Consider the following 19,699-nt stretch of genomic DNA (forward strand, 5'->3'; position numbering starts at 1 on the left):
ACATTAACCCCCGCAATGCTGCGATCGAAGTCGATTGCAGTCGATCGCAGCATTGCGGTGGCAAGGTGAGGTAATTGGGATACTCACCTCCTCTTCCGGCCTCCAGCGCTGTCTGCTGTGGCTTCCAGGATGTTGCCATGACGACCCGATGTCGTCATGACAACATCCGGGTCACCAGACAGCAGGAAGATATTTTAGACATGCGCAGTGCATCTCCAAACTAGCTTCTTCCTGTCCAGCGCTGACAGCCTGCATGGTCCTGCACCGCTCCCGGCACATTAACCCCCGCAATGCTGTGATCGAAGTCGATCGCAGTCGATCACAGCATTGCGGTGGCAAGGGGAGGTGATCGGGATACTCACCTCCTCTTCCGGCCTCCAGCGCTGTCTGCCGTGGCTTCCAGGATGTTGCCATGACGACCCGATGTCGTCATGACAACATCCGGGTCACCAGACAGCAGGAAGATTTTTTGGACATGCGCAGTGCATCTCCAAACTATCTTCTACCTGTCCAGCGCTGACAGCCTGCATGGCACAGGGATGGTGCTCCATTCCTGTGCCATGCAGGCGATCAGAGAAAAAAAAGTGAAAGTTCCATAGTGGGACAAAGTAAAAAAGTTAAAAAACTGTCATAAAGTGAAAAAAAAGTAACATTTTTTTTGTAAAAATATAAAAAAAAATAAAAAAATAATCCACCAAAAATAAAAATATAATGTACCCATCAATAAATATTATCAAAACCCCCCCAAAAAAACAATAAAAGTACACATATTTGGTATTGCCGCGTCCGAAACGACCTGACCTATAAAACTGTCCCACTAGTTAACCCCTTCAGGGAACATGGTAAAAAAAAGAAATAAAAAACGAAGCAAAAAACAATGCTTTATCACCATACCGCCAAACAAAAAATGGAATAACACGCGATCAAAAATATGAATATAAATAAAAATTATACCACTAAAAACGTCATCTCGTCCCGCAAAAAACAAGCTGCCATTCAGCTCCATCAGCCGAAAAATAAAAAAGTTATAGCTCTCAGAATAAAGCGATGCTAAAAAATAATTTTTTCTATAAAATTGCTTTTATTATGTAAAAGTGCAAAACATAGAAAAACTATATCAATGTGGTACCGCTGTAAACGTACTGACCAGAAGAATAAAGCTACCTTATCAATTTTACCAAACGCGGAACAGAATAAAAAAAAAACAAAAAAACAATTCCTGAATTGTTGGTTTTTGTTTATTCTGCCTCCCAAAAATCGGAATAGAAAGCGATCAAAAAATGTCACGTGCCTAAAAATGGCACAAATAACAACGTCAACTCATCCCGCAAAAAACAAGCCGTCACATGACTCTGTCAGCCAAAATCTTGAAAAATTATAGCTCTCAAAATATGGCGATGCAAAAACTGGATTTTACAAAAAATGCGTCTTTTAGTGTGTGACAGCTGTCAATCATAAAAACCCGATATGATTCTGGTATCGCTGTAGTCGCACCGACCCGAAGAATAAAGTCGTCTAATCACTTATACTGCACGAGGAACGGCGTAGAAAATAAACTCTCGGGTTAGGTTTGTCCTAGGGTTAGGGTTGCGCTAGGGTTAGGGCTGGGTTTGGGGTTAGGGTTGTGATGGGGTTGGGATTTTTTTCAAAAGTAAGAAAAAAAGATGACGATATGGCGACTAGTGTTGAGCGCAGGTGCTCGGGTATGCATTGAGTATCATGGGTATTTGAGTGACATGCTCGAGTCTCCGCCCCATATGCTTCGCGGCCCAAAAAACTTTGCGGGGATTGCCTGCCATGCACGAGCGATCCCCGCATGTTTTTTTTTGGGTGTCTGATAACCATGAAACATGCGGGACAGGGACTCGAGCATGTCACTTAAGCACACGCAGTACATGGTGCATACCTGAGTACCCGATGCAAACTCAAGTAGCGAGCACTTGCGCTCAAGACTAATGACAACTTATTCAATATGATGACCTAATGTAAACAAATTCTGTGTCGTACCTCTGGGTTCAAAATGTTCACTATACACCTTAATAAAATCCTTGAGAGGTATAGTTTCCAAATTGGGGTCACTTGTGGGGAGCTCCACTGTTTAGGCACATCAGGGGCTCTCCAAACGTGACATGGTGTCCGCTAACAAATTGAATGGAAAATCGGCTCAAATTGTTGGCGGACACCATGTTGCGTTTGGAGAGCCCCTGTGTGCCTAAACATTGGAGCTCCCCCACAAGTGACCCCATTTTGGAAACTAGACCACCCAAGGCACCTATCTAGATGTATTGTTAGCACTTGGAACCCCCAGGTGCTTCACAAATTGATTCGTAAAAATGAAAAAGTGGGAAAAAAAACACTTTTATTTTTACGGATTAATTTGTGAAGCACCTGGGGGTTCCAAGTGCTCACCATGCATCTAGATAGGTGCCTTGGGGGGTCTAGTTTCCAAAATGGGGTCACTTGTGGGGGAGCTCCAATGTTTAGGCACACAGTGGTTTTCCAAACGCGACATGGTTCCAATTTGTTATCGGACACCATGCTTTCATGAGTAACCAGTCTACGGGAATATAATATGCAGGATCTTTAAACATAGACCATCGGGTCTGAAGCGTTTGTTCGACCACCATTCCCATTAGTTCTGACTACATACACTGGACTCTGACCATTTTCTCTAAGAACCAAGAACATATGGGGAAAGAGGATGAATCCGGCAGGGGGAACAGTATAAAAGCCCAGAGGCAAGAACATTTATTATTGGCCAAAGAAGTTTAAGCGACCATTAGGTCAAGAGTTGGGAAGAGTTTTTCATGTTTCCGGTGATGGGAAAAAAAGTTTAGCTGAAATGGTGAGGAGGCTCAGCAGTCAGGGGCACGCTAACTAAGGGCCCTGTGGGGATTCACTCTGGCAAGCAATGGCAGGAATGCAGTAAAAAGGCACACACAGGTTTTCATTCGAAGTTCAGTGTTTTATTCACACTGGCAGCAGAAAAAAACAGTCACATCAGTCAGAAGCAAAAGTCCAGCTTGTTTCCGCAACATGGGTTAGGGCCCGGACATTCCAGCCTGTTCAGGTCTGATGTCTCAAAACCTTTCTCTGCTCTTAACCACTCACCAATATGTTCTGGCTGTATTTTTATGCTGTCTTAAGACCTGTAGCTGTGCAATCTGGAATAGCAGAGAAGGTCCAGGCCAGGTGTTGACCTCCTTATCTGCTGTTTATCAGTGCGAAAGGCACTTGCTGGAAGGAATATATCTCACATCCAGCACCATAGCCCTCACTGAATCACAGCCCTCATACACATTAGATAGCTGTTAGCTGAAAGGGAGAAAGATGCTGCCGGTCTTCTCTGGCAGAGGTTTATCTCCCGAACAACAGGAAGGTTGTTTGTTAAAACTCAAACTGCTAGAATAGTAATGAGGGGAGAGGATCAACTGGGTAGCAGAGTTAAGGGGGAATTGGCGTGACATAAAAGAGTAAGATTGGAGGTCACAGAGGAGGATGTTTAAGTAGTCTAGGAGGGAGATGATGAGGGAATGTACTAGCATTTTTGTCAACTCAAAATAAAGAGGAGAGTGAATTTGGGAAATTTTTTGAGTTGGAGGTGATAGAGGATAGTAAAACAATGAATGTGTAGCTTAAAAGATGTGGCAGTCAGGCTTTGGCAGAAAGCAGAAGATATTAGTGACTTTTGTTAAGGATGTTACAGCCAATAGATAAGAATAGATAAGAGGTGGAAGGACAGATCAAGGTGATGATTTAAAGCAAATAAGAGTAATGAGATGGCCAGTAACAGAAAAATGAGGAAGGGTCAAGGAAGGACTTCTTAAGGGAGGTTATTAGAAATGAGCTAATCCAATTTGTTTTGAATTTCCTCCAAATTTCAGAATCTGACATTTTTAAGATTCGATTTATACAAATCTAGAAAAATGTGATGGTTTCTTTTGAGTCATGGGAAGGGTTAAAAAACAATAAAAAATTACACTCATCTGTTCCAGGCCCGATCATCACTTATCATGCCCTATCATATTCTGATATTACAGCCCTGTCTGTTCCTCAGGTGGTCACGTGGGGCATGACACATGTCAATGATGTGCATCGCACCACACAGTTATATGGGGTACATCACTAATCATTGGTATCAATGACGGGCGTCATGCCCCGTATGACTCTATGAGTCCTAATCATTGCCCAAAGATCTGAAGACTGAAAGTGGTGGCAAGACAGGTGAGGGGCAAGCCTGGGACAGTTGAATAGGAGCTTATTTATTAACCCCTTCTCTCACCTCCATTTCATTTTTTTATGCTTTGGGGTCTGAAGAGAACTCACAGCAAAATAAACATCTTTTCAAGACATTTTGAAATGAGACTTTTGGACTTTTATTGAATCCATTCTGCCTGCTGATTTGATCGAAGTTCGGGATATTTGTTTAGCTCTAATGGTTATGATAATAGTTCAGTTTTTCAAAACTGAGCGTGTATTTGAAAGTGAGTAGTACTGGTTTATAAGTGATAAGGTCCTTGGAGTGGGTTTTCTTCCAAGGCTGATGTAGTACTAATGGCATTATGTCTGTTCGCCCCCTCGGAAACCAAGACCTTCATGCTACTGCTGTCTCTGCACCACCATAAGCTATGCCCTTGATACTGCACTGTACATGTACTGTTATGATGGAAATCCTCAAACTTCACCCTCCCTCTGTATAAAGTCTTCACTGGTCACTCGTCAGTTCACAACTGCAATAATGAAAACCCACCTACCAGACAGGCTGCTGCCGACCACACATTGCAGGAAGTTACAGAAGGAACCAAAGTCACAACCATGAGACACATTTCTCGGACTTGCAGTATTTTATAAAAAGCAAGAAATGAAGACTTCACTTCTATTCATAATTATTCTGCAGCTTCTGATATTCCGTGTTGCAGGTAAGGACTGATAATACAAAGCTTATTACATATTTGTAAGAATTCTGTGGTCAATTTCTTTGGTGTAATTCCTAATTATTTAAGCTGTAAAGTAGAATATGGCTTTATTATTACCATTACAGTGTGCAATATATGCCACATAGATGTTATAGTCACAGCAGGAAATTTCCCTATTGTTATATAGGTCATAGATGTCAAGGAGAGGGTCATACAATTGTGCCACCGGGTTTCTTGGTGTGCCCAAAGAGGGAAATGTGGAAAATTTGTTTGAAATGCTATTGTGGTGTGACCTGTAATCAGAAAGATGATACTATATCAGAAACAGGGAACTAGACATACAGATAACAATCAGCATGTGATTATTACTATCACATACTGTGTAAACCACCCAGAAGTTGTGGAACATTGAAGCGTCATAATAAATATGTGGCTTGCCAATTTTAAGGTTTTTAGGGTCATCAGAAAAATTCCAAGTAGTGAGGTAGAAAACAAGGCATTTCAAGACATACTTCATTCAGCCCAACTAAACAAATACAGATGTCAGATAAGACTATGTAGATACAAATCTCTCCTCGTTCCTGCATTCCTCTTCTCCTCTGAGTGTGGACAACGCTTATATTTGCCAAATGTCCTAGAAAGTCCTTAAGACTCCTAAAGTAACGGGAGAATTTCAGAACTTGCGAAAGAGTTCGCAAATCTTCCAACAGAAACTCACAAAACTCAATGCTTCCAAGATGTAGCTTCATGAAATGGGACACAGAGAGGCAGGGAATGGGCACTGAGGGGCATGACTTTATGAAAGGGTCATGTTAATGGCCCAAATATCCCAGCAGCACACCTAGCAGAGTCTTGTCTTCAAAAGTTGTCAAGTTTGAAACAGTGAGCTATCTAACAACAGGTCCTGAGTTTTGGATATTATCATGAAGAGAACTTCAGGAATAAGAGGAACTGAATGTTTAGTTAAAATGTGGCATCCAGGAGGTCTCCACCTGAGATTTAGGCAAATATGTAAATAGCTCACATGGCAGATTAGAATTTTCTAGATGTCATATGAGCAAATGCTTTAGATTATCGGATGAACACCAACATGTATTTATTAAGGAAGAGAATCTTCAAAACAAAAGTGGAAAATTAAACCCTTAGACACAACTTCTACTATCACTTCAGTTTTTCATTGCAACTTCCCAGCTGATTTTCTCTTCTGCTTCTGATGTTTTTAAAAATCACAATTAGTGTTGAGTAGAGATGAGCGGTGTTCGACTCGAACTGTTCGCCAATCTCAAATTCGAGCTGTTTTGGGGGTTGTTCGAGCCGTTCGGCGAACACGAACGATTTGAAAAAAATTCGGCTGTTCGAGGTTATGTTCGATAACTGTTCGTGCACCAAAATCATAACTGGATTTTTTCTCAGTAATGCTGAAAATGAATGTTAATACTAGTGTTGAGCCACCCCCGTAGTGTTCGAGTTCGGTTCGGTTCGTCGAACACCCGTGTGTTCGCCGAACTGTTCGTCGAACTGTTCGTCGAACACCTTCGAACACCGTTAAAACCAATGGCAGGCAAACAAAAACACATAGAAACACATAGAAAACACCTTCAAAGGTGTCCAAAAGCTGACAAACTGCTCAGAAGACACAACTAACACATGGAAAAGTGACAAGTACATATAGTCATGCGAAAAGAAAAGAGGTGGAGGAGTAAAAGGAGGGGGAGACACAGATATAGGCATGTCATGCCCTTCTAAAATCCAAAAAGTGAGAAGCCGAGACGGCCAGTCCGCTCCTGCCCGTGCCACCTCCGTGTCGCCGGGTTTGTGCCAGAGCCGCGGTGAACCCTGACGGCCAGCCCCCCTCTCCCAATACTGGTGCCTGTCCGCTGGTGGGTCGAGAGAGCCCCCCTGTGGTGGAGGCAGCTCTAAGCTTTTTAATTTAAATTGTCCCTCTAATTTAAATGAATACACTTTAAATCCATTTACAAGGATCTATTGGAGGGCAAGTCTCATGCCAGCAGCCGCGTAATTCCAGCTCCAGTAGCGTCCACTAAAGCTGCTGCAGTTAAAAAGCTTTTATAAGGATCGAGCTTGGCTGTCCACCGCAAGGCATCCTAGTGCCAGTCCCAGCCCCTATGCCTTGGGGTGCCTCCTGATGCTCTTCACTAAGTATCCCGTGGTCCCGAAGCATTTCCTTTGAAAAAATTAAGTGTCCAAACTACAGGTGGTGTAGCTTGCTTAACAGCCGGGATAATCCGCTGACTAGCAGACACTGCTACTAGGCACAAAGTATTTCCTGGGCTAGATGCAGTTAAAAATTTGTAAGTAGATACTCTCGTTGGATGCTGAGAAAGCATTCCATAGAGTCTCCTGGCACGTCATATATGATTCTCTTAAAAAGCTTGGGGTAGGGGTCTAGGGGACCCTTTTATAGCCAAAATCACGGCCCTGTATCACAATACGTCACCTAGGCTGAAGATAAATGGAACTGTAGCACCGAGGGCTCGGTTGCTACAGACGTATTGCACCTCACCCAGAGGTGTGATATCTCACTCTCAGATAAGGATGGAGTGTGGATCAGGACCCGACACCTGCATGCATTACACCACATTGCTGTGGGGCAGGGCGACCAATATGCCCCTGAGATGGGCACGACAGTCCCTGTCCCTGGCTGGAGTGGGGGGAGGGAACACTGAGGAAGGGGAACCCTGCAGTGCAGGAGCAGGGAGGAAGCAGTTCCTGGGTGCATTGAGAAGGGAGTATAAAAGGTGGGCACCATCTTAGTTCAGTGCAGAGAAGTCTGAGCAGAAGTGGCAGGGAGCAGGGGCTCTGCATGAGCTCTGCTCCGGAGGCGGGCCTAGTAACAGAGGCCCAGGCCTGCAAGAGGGAGAAGGAAGGAAGAGGAGCGGAGAAGGCTCCAGGAACGAGGAATGAAGGGATCCCAGGGGTGCGGACGGGCGAGTCGCCACCGCATGCCCGAATCCACCTGCGTGGAGGGGTCAGGCCAAAGGGGGAGACCGGTCCCCGAACTAGTGGAGGCAGGAAACGACCCTCAGCTAGAAACCGGAGGCTCTGACAATTTATGTGGCGCAGCCCCTTGCTCCACCCGCTAGGAAGGCACCACATAGGGTCAGGGAAACTGGCGCCAAGTTTACCAAGAGGAGGCCCGAAGCAGCCGGACAGAAGTGTTGGTAAGAAAGGCCAGACAAAGGACACACAAAGGGGGTCCTGGGAAGCGCTCCAAAGTTATCTGGGAGTTGTCTGAGCCCCTCACCTGGTGAGCACAGTACGACGTGGGCAGCCGTTACCTGCAGACGTGGTCTGGATAATAAGAACTGTGAGTAAAGGCCCTGAACTGCATCACTGACTCCGTGTCGTTACTGCTGCTGCCCTGCACCATCACCCCCATCCTCCGCATACACTGCCCTGAGGCTATACTCCTCCCGTGGGGAGTTATGCTACGCTCTGCTGCACCCACAACACCAGCCTTAGCGGTCTGCCCTGTAGCGGCGGTTCACTCTGACCGCAATCCACGGGTGGCGTAGTCAGACATTTAAACATCAAAACCACATAAATAGTTCCGCCACTGGTTTGACCGCCCTGAGCCACGGAACCGGATCGCCGCCACGAAGACTACAACCACCAGCATCCACCAAAAAGGGTCCGGCTCCGGGTGTCCCAAGGCCCAGGGGGTGCGTCAGAACATTTTCATCACCTTTCACAATCACCAATGGGACAAGGCAGGGATGTCCTCTGTCCCCTCTCTTATACATCCTAGTGACGGAGCACCTGCTCTCATCAATTCGCCATAACCCCAATATTAGGTGGATTGAGGTGGGAGGCACCGAGTACAAGTGCTCTCTATTTGCTGATGATGTCCTAGTATATATCACTCAATCACATATATCCATCCCTGCTGTTATGGCTGAAATAGATCACTTTGTTACATGGTAAAATTTTAAAATCAATGCAGCGAAGTCTGAGGCCCTCGATGTCTCCCTCCCTAAATCCATATAGGATTCCATCCAGTCCAACTTTCCCTTTGCCTGGCCCTCACAGGGTATCAAATACTTAGGAATTCCTATTCATAGAGACCTCTCCCATCTATGTTATCTTAATTTTGGGCCCTTTATTGAACAATTCCATACAGACCACGGTTGGCAAGTTAGAACTGTAAGATTCACTACGTGAACCACTGGTGTTTTGTGGAAAAGCACATGTACACCGCGTTCCAAATTATTATGCAAAAAGTGTTTAGGAGTGATAAGGGAAGAATTTGTTTGTTTGTCAGTTAAACTCATTGATGGTGATGTGTGTCAGGGCTCTTTATATCACTGTAAGCAATTGCAGACACCTGTGCTAATTAGTTTGGCAGGTGTGTCCAATGAAAGGCAAGACTACTTAAGAAGGCTCTCTCACATTATTAAGCAGCCTACATTTTCTGCCAAAATGGGAAAGAAAAAGGATGTGTCGGCTGCTGAGAAGCAACAAATTGTGGAGTGTTTAGGTCAAGGCATGACTACAATCAACATTGTGCGATGATCAGGATGAAGTGTCTTGGCAATCAAGAAGTATGTAGCTGATTCACAGTACACACGTGTGCGTGCTGATAAGGGCAAATTGAGGACTCTTTCCTACAGGCAATTACGTCAGGTTGAAACAGCAGCGGCAAAAAAGCCTTGTCATAGCAGCAGACAAGTTTTTGAAGCTGCTTGTGCCTCCAACGTCCCCCGAACAACAAGATGCAGGGTCCTTCAGAGGTTTGCAGCTGTGCATATGCCATCCTGTCGACCTCCTCTATCCACTTCACACAAGCAGAAACGGCTCCAGTGGGCCAAACATTACATGAAGACTGATTTCAAAACTGTTTTGTTCACGGATGAGTGCCGTGCAGCGCTCGATGGTCCAGATGAATGGAGTGGAGGATGGCTGGTTGATGGAAACCCCACGCAAACACGGCTACAGCGCCAACAAGGAGGAGGTGGAGTAATGTTTTGGGCTGGAATCATGGGGAGAGAGATTGTCGGCCCCTTTAGGATCCCTGAAGGCGCTAAAGATGAACTCCATAATGTATGTGGATTTTCTCAAACAGCACTTCCTGCCATGGTTCAAGAAGAAGAACCGTGTATTTCACAGCAAGATCATTTTTCTGCATGATAATGCACCATCTCATGCTGCACATAAAACATCTGCATCTCTGGCTGATATGGGCATAAAAGGGGACAAACTTATGGTGTGACCCCCATGCTCCCCTGACCTCTACCCCATTCAGAACCTTTGGAGCATCATTAAAAGGAGTGTCTATGATGGCGGGAGGCAGTTCACATCTAAGCAACAGCTCTGGGAGGGTATTCTGTCCTCATGCAAAACAATTGAAGCAGAAACCATCCAAAACCTGACAAATTCAATGGACGAGAGAGTTCAGAAGCTCCTTTCGAACAAGGGGTCCTATGTGAAAATGTAACATCACCTAGAATAAAGTTTTGAGTTGAAAACTGTTTGATTTCAGTTTCTAACAACCTGCTAATGCTTATAATTTCAAAAATGACCATTTTTTTGGTCTTTATTAAAATGAAAAGGTTGATCGAAAAGTTTGGGGGATCTAAGAGTGTGGCAACCCAGTAGTCATGATTACTTCGAATTCTGACAATATGAGGGTCATGCTGCAGGTAGTGCAGCAAGAAGGCACTTATGTGTCTTGCGCATCTCGGAGCCCCAAAATTATTTTCCGGGCTAGATGCAGCTAAAAATTATTTTTAATTTTAAATCTGGTGAAGCTTATTATAGATGGCCTAATAGGATCAGTGCTGCACACTGCTACAAAGCCCAAATTATTTTCCAGTCAAGATACAGATAAACATGATTAGTAATTTGAAAGCTTAAAACGGTTGGTAGGGTGATTTTAACCAATCATCAAGCTTTTACTCTCCCCAGGATGACACAGGGGTAGAAAAGTCGTTTCGGATCCATGATTTGTTCATCTTTATGAACGTGAGTCTGTCTACATTATCAGTGGAGAGCCGCGTGCGCTTATCTGTCAGCACACCACCAGCAGCGCTGAACACACGTTCAGACAGAACGCTGGCTGCGGGGCATGACAAGATCTCCAAGGCGTAAGTGGCTAGCTCCGGCCATTTATCCAGATTGGAAGCCCAAAAAGAGCAAGGGTCCAGTGACACAGTCGTGGCTTCAATGTTTACTTGGAGATACTCCTGTACCATCGTCTCTAGGCGTTGACTATGTGTCAGACTTCTTGTCTCCTGTGGCCTTGCAAAGGATGGGCTAAAAAAGTGGTGAAATGATTCCGCAAAATTGATGTTACCAGCAGATACTGTGGTTCTGTTACGGTTTGAGTGCTGAACACTTGACGGTCCCACGGTTGGCAAGTTGGAACTGTGAGATTCACTACGTGCACCACTGGTATTTTGTGGAAAAGCACATGTAAGATTCTGCAACAGTCTCTGCTGATACTCCTGCATGCGTGCATCCCTTTCTATGGCAGGAATAATTTCTGCAAATTTACTTTTGTACCGGGATCTAACAGTGTGGCAACCCAGTAGTCAGGATTATTTCTAATTCTCACAATTCGAGGGTCATGTTGCAGGTAGTGCAGCAAGAAGGCACTCATGTGTGTTGCGCATCCAGGAGCACCAAGTCCCTGTTGTGTTGGTCGCGAGGTAGCAATCATGCTTCCTTCCTCTGTCCTCTCCCCCCAACCTCGCACAACAGAAATGTGATCAAGGTCTCCCTCATCTGATGAGTCTTCCATCAGTTCGTCCTCCACTTCTTCCTGGGCTCCTGCACCTTCCTCACTAGTTTGGCTGCTACCATGCGCCCTGGTAAAATCATCTCCCCCACCCTCACATGCCTGCCGCCTTGGTGCTGCCGACCGTCTGGACCTTGCAGATGTTAGCCCTTCCGCATACAACTCCTCCTCCTCTACTTCCTCCACCTCCTCTTGTGCCACCACCTGACTCCGAATTCTGTTTAACATGTGCTCCAGCATGTAAATCACCGGAATAGTCATGCTGATAATGGCATCGTCAGCACTAAACATCTTCGTCGCCATTTCAAAACTGTGCAGAAGGGTGCATAGCTCCCTGATCTGAGACCACTCCTCCAGCGTGATTTGCCCCACCTCTGAATCTCGTTGGCCCAGGCTATACGTCAGAACGTATTGCACCAGGGCTTGTCGGTGCTGCCACAGTCGCTGCAACATGTGCAGAGTTGAATTCCACCGGGTAGGCACATCGCATTTTAGCCGGTGAAGTGGCAGGCCCAACGACTTCTGTAGAGATGTAAGTCGCTGAGCTGCGGGATGCGAACGGCGGAAGTGAGCACACAGCGACCGTGCCCTCTGCAGAAGGCCATCTAGTCTGGGATAGTGGGCTAAAAATTGCTGGACAACCAGGTTCAACACGTGAGCCATACAAGGCACGTGTGTGACATTGCCCCGGCGAAGGGCCGCACCCAGGTTTGCAGCATTGTCGCACACGGCCTTCCCTGGTTTCAGGTCCAGTGGAGACAACCATTCATGAAATTGGTTCTCCAGAGCTGACCACAACTCCTCAGCTGTGTGACTCACATTTCCCAGACATTTCAATGTAAAAACCGCCTGATGACGTTGAGCCCTACTGCCAGCATAGTAAGGAGGTGTGCAGGATCCCTTCTGCGCAGTTAGAAAGCTTGTGGCATGACCAGACAGGCTTTGGGTGCAGGTGGAAGACCGAGAGGAGGTTGAGGAGGCAGAAGCAGTGGAGGAAAAATGACATAAAGAGGATTGACGCACAACTCGTGGGGACGGCAAGACTTGGACAGCAGCCCCTTGTCCTGCTGTCACCATAGTTACCCAGTGCCCAGTCAGCGACATGTAACGCCCCTGTCCATGCCTACTCGTCCAAGTGTCTGTGGTGAAATGCACCTTGTCACACACAGAGTTTCTCAAAGAAGCGGTGATGTTGTGTGCGACATGCTGGTGGAGCGCAGGCACACCTTTCTTTGAGAAGTAGTGCCGACTGGGCATCTGGTACTGGGGCACTGCGACGGACATAAGGTCTCGAAAATCCTCTGTGTCCACCAGGCGGAAAGGCAGCATTTCTGTAGCCAAGAGCTTGCAGATGGTGAAATTCAACCTCTTAGCTTTCTCATGGCTAGGAGGAAATGGTCTTTTACTTGTCCACATCTGAGGGACCGAGGGCTGGCTATTGTGCATAGACGGGGTTGATAAGGGTGTCCCCGGCAAACTGCCGGTCTGTGAGGAAGATGCAGGCGGACATGTTAGGTTGCCTTGATCCAAAGGTGGTGCTATCGATGTCGGACAGCGCTCAAGACCAGCTGGTGTTACCACCTCCAAAGAAAATGATGACCTGCCAATCACGCTGGCTGTTGCAGGTAAAGAGGTGGCAGGTCTGCGCCCCAAAACAGGTGTGACTGCTGTCCCCCCAGTCACAGAGGATGAAGAGGCCGCGGATGCACAAGATATGGCAGACGGTGGTTGGCCCGGCCGGCTAGACCGCATTGTAGCACACTGAGCTCTGAAAAAATATTTCGGCTTCTAGCAGTGTGTGGGACTTGTTCTATTAGTCCATCTATACTGACCTCCATCAGGTTGCAAATTCAATATAATTTTTTTCGGCATCTAGCTCTGAAAAAATATTTTGGCTTGTAGCAGTGTGTGGGACTTGTTCTATTAGTCCATCTATACTGACCTCCATCAGGTTGCAAATTCAATATAATTTTTTTCTACATCTAGCGCTGAAAAAATATTTTGGCATCTAGCATTGTGTGGGACTTGTTCTATTAGTCCATCTTTACTGACCTCCATCAGGTTGCAAATTCAATATAATTTTTTTCTGCATCTAGCTCTGAAAAAATATTTCAGCTTGTAGCAGTGTGTGGGACTTGTTCTATTAGTCCATCTATACTAACCTCCACCAGGTTGCAAATTCAATATAATTTTTTTATGTATCGAGCTCTGAAAAAATATTTAGGCTTCTAGCAGTGTGTGGGACTTGTTCTATTAGTCCATCTATACTAACCTCCACCAGGTTGCAAATTCAATATAATTTTTTTCTGCATCTAACTCTGAAAAAATATTTAGGCTTCTAGCAGTGTGTGGGACTTGTTCTATTAGTCCAGCTATACTGACCTCCATCAGGTTGCAAATTCAATATAATTTTTTTCTGCAATACTTTTGGGCTAATACCCCAGTTCGGCCACTCAGCTCTGCTCGGTTCCCATCCATTGTTTTTTGTGCAAACAAATCCAGAGTTGTGAATTAGTTAACCACCAAAATGAGTGGAAAAAGGCCTGCTGCTGTTGGAAAGGGGAATAGGCGTGTTGGGAAGGGGAAAAAAGTTGGGGTAGGTGTTAAAGCAACAGTAACATCTGCAGAAGAAAGACCATCTTCCAGCCAAACTAAGATGTCTACTTCTTTTAGCGGACAATGTGATAAGATCCCTTTCTTATGGCCACGCCAATCGCTACAAATTCCAGATGAGGCACAAAAACAGCAGGTGCTTCAACGGATATCAAGTGCTCCTTTAAGTGGGCTCTCCTCCACCTCAACTTCAACATCACAAATACTCCAGTCCTCAGAGGTGTCACACCAATCGCACTTGCTTCCTCACAGCTCCCAAGTCCCTAGCTGCCCATCTGAGTATGGGGTAGAACGGATGGTTGAGTCTGCAGAGCTGTTTACTCATACTATAGCCTGGGAATCAGAGGTCGGCTCCAGAGCTTCTGTGAATCCAGACGAGGAAATGATCTGCACTGATGCCCAGAATCTTTATGAGTCGGATCCAGGACCAGACGCAGAAGGTTCTGACCATAATGTAGACCCTCGTTCCCAAACTGTAACTCCTGTTGGTGGAGACAATGAGGAAGACGATGATGAGACTCAAATAACTGATTGGAGCGACAACTTTAGTTTTTTGTCAAGGCAGGAAGAGTTTGGCTCTGAGGACGACGGGTGTGATAACACACAGGGTGATGATGATGAGGTTGGAGATCCCACGTACTGTCAACCCACAGTCAGCCAAGAGATGAGGTCAGCAGAGGACGTACAGGAGGATGCTAGTGACGAGGAGGTCAGGTTGCGCCTTCCTGGACAGAGACGTAGTACTGGAAGCACGTCAACAACTGCATCCTCAAACACAACTCTGCCTCTGACCACAAGTCGTGGTGGCTCTTCAGGTCGCATGGGTGCTAAGCCTTGCATAGCCTGGGCATTTTTTCAGATCGATAAAGATGACCCAACTCGTGTTATCTGTAACATTTGTAGAGGCCAAAAAATACATAGTTTGAGTACTTCATGCAAGAAGCATCACATGGACATGAAGCATAAGTTGCAGTGGGAAGCTCACTGTGCTACAATGCGGCCTAGCCGGCCGGGCCAACCGCCGTCTGCCACATCTTGTGCATCCGCGGCCTCTTCATTCTCTGTGACTGGGGGGACAGCAGTCACACCTGTTTTGGAACGCAGACCTGCCACCTCTTTACACGCAACAGCCAGCGTGATTGGCATGTCATCATTTTCTTTGGAGGCAGAAACACCAGCTGGTGTTCATCGCTGTCCGACATCGATAGCACCACCTTTGGATCAAGGCAACCTAACATGTCCGCCTGCATCTTCCTCACAGACCCGCAGTTTGCCGGGGACACCCTTCTCAACCCCTTCTAAGCACAACAGCCAGCCCTCGGTCCCTCAGATGTGGACAAGAAAAAGACCATTTCCTCCTAGCCATGAGAAAGCTAAGAGGTTGAATTTCACCATCTGCAAGCTCTTGGCTACAGAAATGCTTCCTTTCCGCCTGGTGGACACAGAGGATTTTCGAGACCTTATGTCCGTCGCAGTGCCCCAGTACCAGATGCCCAGTCAGCACTACTTCTCAAAGAAAGGTGTGCCTGCGCTCCACCAGCATGTCGCACACAACATCACCGCTTCTTTGAGAAACTCTGTGTGTGACAGGGTGCATTTCACCACAGACACTTGGACGAGTAGGCATGGACAGGGGCGTTACATGTCGCTGACTGGGCATTGGGTAGCTATGGTGACAGCAGGTCAAGGGGCTGCTGTCCAAGTCTTGCCGTCCCCACGAGTTGTGCGTCAATCCTCTTTATCTCAAAGTTCCTCCACTGCTTCTGCCTCCTCAACCTCCTCTCGGTCCACCACCTGCACCCAAAGCCTGTCTGGTCATGCCACAAGTTTTCTAACTGCGCAGAAGGGTTCCGGCACACCTCCTTACTATGCTGGCAGCAGGGCTCAATGTCATCAGGCGGTTTTTACTTTGAAATGTCTGGGAAATGTGAGTCACACAGCTGAGGAGTTGTGGTCAGCTCTGGAGAACCAGTTTCATGAATGGTTGTCTCCACTGGACCTGAAACCAGGGAAGGTCGTGTGCGATAATGCTGCAAAACTGGGTGCGGTCCTTCGCCGGGGCAATGTCACACATGTGCCTTGTATGGCTCACGTGTTGAACCTGGTTGTCCATCAATTTTTAGCCCACTGTCTCGGACTAGATGGCCTTCTGCAGAGGGCATGGTCGCTGTGTGCTCACTTCCGCCATTCGCATCCCGCAGCTCAGCGACTTACATCTCTACAGAAGTCGTTGGGCCTGCCACTTCACCGGCTAAAATGTGATGTGCCTACCCGGTGGAATTCAACTCTGCACATGTTGCAGCGACTGTGGCAGCACCGACAAGCCCTGGTGCAATACGTTCTGACGTATAGCCTATGCCTATGAAATCCGGAGGTGAGCCAAATCTCGCTGGAGGAGTGGTCTCAGATCAGGGACCTATGCACCCTTCTACACAGTTTTGAAATGGCGACGAAGATGTTTAGTGCTGACGATGCCATTATCAGCATGACTATTCCGTTGATTTACATGCTGGAGCACATGTTAAACAGAATTCGGAGTCAGGTGGTGGCACAAGAGGAGGTGGAGGAAGTAGAGGAGGAGGAGTTGTATGCGGAAGGGCTAACATTTGCAAGGTCCAGACGGTCGGCAGCACCAAGGCGGCAGGCATGAGAGGGTGGGGGAGATGGTTTTACCAGGGTGCATGGTAGCAGCCAAACTAGTGAGGAAGGTGCAGGAGCCCAGGAAGAAGTGGAGGACGAACTGATGGAAGACTCATCAGATGAGGGAGACCTTGATCACATTTCTGTTGTGCGAGGTTGGGGGGAGAGGACAGAGGAAGGAAGCATGATTGTTACCTCGCCACCAACACAACAGGGACTTGGTGCTCCTGGATGCGCAAGACACATGAGTGCCTTCTTGCTGCACTACCTGCAACATGACCCTCGAATTGTGAGAATTAGAAATAATCCTGACTACTGGGTTGCCACAATGTTAGATCCCAGGTACAAAAGTAAATTTGCAGAAATTATTCCTGCCATAAAAAGGGATGCACCCATGCAGGAGTATCAGCAGAGACTGTTGCAGAATCTTACATGTGCTTTTCCACAAAACACCAGTGGTGCACGTAGTGAATCTCACAGTTCCAACTTGCCAACCGTGGGACCGTCGAGTGTTCAGCACTCAAACCGTAACAGAAACACAGTATCTGCTGGTAACATCAATTTTGCGGTATCATTTCACCACTTTTTTAGCCCATCCTTTGCAAAGCCACAGGAGACAAGAAGTCTGACACATAGTCAACGCCTAGAGACGATGGTACAGGAGTATCTCCAAGTAAACATTGAAGCCATGACTGTGTCACTGGACCCTTGCTCTTTTTGGGCTTCTAATCTGGATAAATGGCCGGAGCTCGCCACTTACGCCTTGGAGATCTTGTCATGCCCTGCAGCCAGCCTTCTGTCTGAATGTGTGTTCAGCGCTGCTGGTGGTGTGCTGACAGATAAGCGCACGCGGCTCTCCACTGATAATGTAGACAGACTTACGTTCATAAAGATGAACAAATCATGGATCCGAAATGACTTTTCTACCCCTGTGTCATCCTGGGGAGAGTAAAAACTTGATGATTTGTTAAAATCACCTCACCAACCGTTTTAAGCTTTAAAATTACTAATCATGTTTATCTGTATCTTGGCTGGAAAATAATTTGGGCCTTGTAGCAGTGTGCAGTACTGATTCTATTAGGCCATCTATACTAAGCTACACCAGATTTAAAATTACTAATCATGTTTATCTGTATCTTGGCTGGAAAATAATTTGGACCTTGTAGAAGTGTGCAGTACTGATTCTATTAGGCCATCTATACTAAACTCCACCAGATTTAAAATTAATAATAATTTTTAGCTGCATCTAGCCCGGAAAATAATTTTGGGTCTCCTAGATGCGCAAGACACATGAGTGCCTTCTTGCTGCACTACCTGCAACATGACCCTCAGATTGTCAGAATTCGAAGTAATCCTGACTACTAGGTTGCCACACTCTTAGATCCCCCACACTCTTCTATCATCCTTTTCATTTTAATAAAGAACAAAAAAATGGTAATTTTTGAAATTATAAGCATTAGCAGGTTATTAGAAACTGAAATCAAACAGTTTTCAACTCAAAACTTTATTCTAGGTGATGTTACATTTGCACATAGGACCCCTTGTTCGAAAGGAGCTTCTGAACTCTCTCGTCCATTGAATTTGTCAGGTTTTGGATGGTTTATGCTTCAATTATTTTGCATGAGGACAGAATACCCTCCCAGAGCTGTTGCTTAGATGTGAACTGCCTCCCGCCATCAAAGACACTCCTTTTGATGATGCTCCAGAGGTTCTGAATGGGGTAGAGGTCAGGGGAGCATGGGGGTCAGTTTGTCCCCTTTCATGCCCATATCAGCCAGAGATGCAGATGTGTTATGTGCAGCATGAGACGGTGAATTATCATGCATGAAAATGATCTTGCTGAGGAATACACGGTTCTTCTTCTTGAACCATGGCAGGAAGTGCTGTTTGAGAAACTCCACATACATTATGGAGTTCATCTTTACCCCTTCAGGGATCCTAAAGGGGCCGACAATCTCTCTCCCCATGATTCCAGCCCAAAACATTACTCCACCTCCTCCTTGTTGGCGCTGTAGCCGTGTTTGAGTGGGGTGTCCATCAACCAGCCATCCTCCACTCCATCCATCTGGACCATCGAGCGTTGCACGGCACACATCGGTGAACAAAACAGTTTTGAAGTCAGTCTTCATGTATTGTTCGGCCCACTGGAGCCGTTTCTGCTTGTTTGCAGTGCATAGAGGAGGTTGACAGGATGGCGTACGCACAGCTGCAAACCTCTGAAGGACTCTGCATCTTGTTGTTCGGGGGACGTTGGAGGCACCAGCAGCTTCAAAAACTTGTCTGCTGCTATGACAAGGCTTTTTTGCAGCTGCTCTTTTAACCTGACGTAATTGCCTGCAGGAAAGAGTCCTCAATTTTCCCTTATCAGCACACACACACACGTGTGTACTGTGAATCAGCTACATACTACTTGATTGTGCGATGATCAGGATGAAGTGTCTTGGCAATGTTGATTGTAGTCATGCCTTGACCTAAACACTCCACAATTTGTTGCATCTCAGCAGCCGACACATCCTTTTTCTTTCCCATTTTGGCAGAAAATGTAGGCTGCTTAATAATGTGGGACAGCCTTCTTAAGTAGTCTTGCCTTTCATTGGACACACCTGCCAAACTAATTAGCACAGGTGTCTGCAATTGCTTACAGTGATATAAAGAGCCCTGACACACATCACCATCAATGAGTTTAACTGACAAACAAACAAATTCTTCCCTTATCACTTCAAAACACTTTTTGCATAATAATTTGGAACACAGTGTACATGTGCTTTTCCAC

This window comes from Phyllobates terribilis, unplaced genomic scaffold, assembly GCF_046119375.1.
Source record: "Phyllobates terribilis strain yellow unplaced genomic scaffold, ASM4611937v1 Scaffold_7__3_contigs__length_470593459, whole genome shotgun sequence".
Lineage (NCBI taxonomy): Eukaryota > Metazoa > Chordata > Amphibia > Anura > Dendrobatidae > Phyllobates > Phyllobates terribilis.